The sequence below is a fragment of the Bactrocera neohumeralis genome, unplaced genomic scaffold (assembly GCF_024586455.1).
Source record: "Bactrocera neohumeralis isolate Rockhampton unplaced genomic scaffold, APGP_CSIRO_Bneo_wtdbg2-racon-allhic-juicebox.fasta_v2 cluster11, whole genome shotgun sequence".
Lineage (NCBI taxonomy): Eukaryota > Metazoa > Arthropoda > Insecta > Diptera > Tephritidae > Bactrocera > Bactrocera neohumeralis.
The window spans coordinates 19327740-19330215 of record NW_026089624.1 but is presented as its reverse complement, the minus strand read 5'-3'; positions in this window follow the sequence as shown (position 1 = coordinate 19330215).

Below are 2476 nucleotides of genomic sequence, written 5' to 3'. Positions count from 1 at the left end.
AGCAGGAAGTGCTTGCTTGTTTCTACCACATCTTCCTCCAAACAGCATCTGCATTCAGCATCCGGCAAGATACCCATTCTTACCGCATGTAAGCCAATTGGACAGTGGCCTGTTAAAAGACCCACTAACAATGAGATGTTGGCCTTACTGAGGACTAAGAGATCATTTGATCTCCTGCGATCTATACTGGGCCAGAAGGCTTTTGCAACCGCACAAGTGCCGGTGCTGGCCCAGCGTTGGACGAGCATCCGCGTGGCCCAGCTATCTAGTAGTAGACCACAAGAAGAAACAGGAGCACCGATCCGTTTCCATTCTACCGATAATGATTCTCGGGTGCCTTTCCTTGCTAACTCATCAGCTTTGCAATTGCCCGCAATTCCGCTATGGCCCGGCACCCACACCAGTCTAATCACGAAACATCTGGCTGCTAGAGATAATGACGTTAGACATTCTTCGACCAACCCTGAACGCACTTCGAATGAGTTCAAGGCTAATATAGCCGCTCTACTAACTGAGTGAATAGTCACTTGTCTGAAGGTGGATGCACACTGCAACAGCAAATCAGCTGCTACCTTGATGGCTGCGACCTCAGCCTGGAATACACTACAGTAGTCGGGAAGTCTGAAACAGGAGTTGATGGAGAGCTCCCGACAGTAGACCCCTCCACCAACCTTCCCCCCAAGCTTTGACCCATCCGTGAAGAAGCTTGCTGCCCCTCTCCTCCAACGGCTTCTTCCCACCCACATCTCCCTCGTCGGTATATGGGCAGAGAAGGAGCCGCCAGAGTTCGGTACGGCGATTCCATGATCCAGATGATCCGGTATGCAGTCAAAGTTTGTAAGGATATCCGAATGACCAGATGCACGTTCCTTTAAGAAACCATATTCTCTGAGTCTAATAGCCACCTTCGCGGCTATGCACCTACCGGCAATGTCCACCGGCGTAATGTTCAAAATTGCATTAAGTGCCATAGTTGCATAGTTGGGGTAGATCTTAATGCACCGCATATGCTAATTAGCGCAGCCCGTTGAACGCTTTCGAGCTTTTTGGCCAGTGAGGTCTTCCCTAAAGCCCTCCACCACATGAAGACACCATAGAACAAGATGGGCTTTACTATGGTGTCATAGAGCCAGAGGATCACTTTCGGTGAGAGACCCCATCTTTTGCCAATAGCTCCTCTGCAGCAGTATAAGGCAATAGATGCCTTTTTTGCTCTCTCCTCGATATTCGGCTTCCATAAAAGCTTCTTATCCAGTATGAGCCCTAAATATTTCACTGAGTCCGCCGGCTGCAGGTGAATACCTCCTATCTGCGGCAACGGTGCCGCCGGGATTTTATATTTTCGGCTGAATAAAACCATTTCCGTTTTGTTAGGATTAATGGCGAGTCCACTTCCGGCCGCCCACTTTGTTACATCGCTGAGATATCCCTGCGTCAACTCGTACACGGTGCTAAGGAACTTTCCTTTGACCATAAGTGCTACATCGTCTGCGTAGGCAATCACCCGGCAGCCGCGATCCTCTAGTTTTTTGAGCAATTCGTCAACAACCAGGATCCATAGAAGAGGAGAGAGAACCCCACCTTGTGGTGTTCCCCTACTCACCCTACGCCTCGCACGCGCGCTGCCCCATTCCGTTTCGATCACTCTGTCACACAGAAGACTGAGAATGAGGCACTTGAGGTTCGATTCTACCCTAATACCGTCAAGGGCAGTTACTACTGCCTCCGGTAGGACATTGTTGAAAGCTCCCTCGATATCCAGGAAGGTCCCAACAGCGAAGTCCTTGGCTTCAATGGCTTCTTCGAGCCATGACACGATAGTATGCAAGGCAGTGTCTACTGACCTGCCTTTGCGATAAGCATGTTGTGCTCTAGACAAATAGTCTCTCGGAATGCTCTTCCTTATATACCAGTCCATCAGCCTCTCCAGAGTCTTTAACAAGAAGGAGGAGAGGCTGATTGGCCTGAAATCCTTGGCCGTGACATGGGAGCCCCTGCCAGCCTTCGGGATGAATGTAACCTTGACTCGTCTCCAGGCCCCCGGGATGTAACCTAATCTGATGCAGTTCGCATAGATAGGTGCCAACCAGCTGCATGACACCTTAACAGCTTGTTGCAGCTGCGCTGGTATGATGCCGTCTGGTCCCGGGGACTTGAATTGTTCGAACGAGTTAATCGCCCACGTCAAATGCCGCTCATCCAGGATGCTGACAAAGGCCGCGCAGTCGTCATGCGGCACCCCGATAGATCCCCTAACAGAGGACATGTTACACGGAAAGTGAGCGTCGACAAGCATTTGAAGTGTTTCTTCACTACTGAGGGCCCACTTCCCATTTTCGTCCTTGAGATACCCCAGGGACACTGGGGTTTTTGCGAGAATACGCCTGAATCTCGAGGACTCGTGACAGCCTTCCACTTTTTCACAGAAGCGCTTCCACGAGGTCCTCTTAGCCTTTCTTAACTCGGACTTGTATAT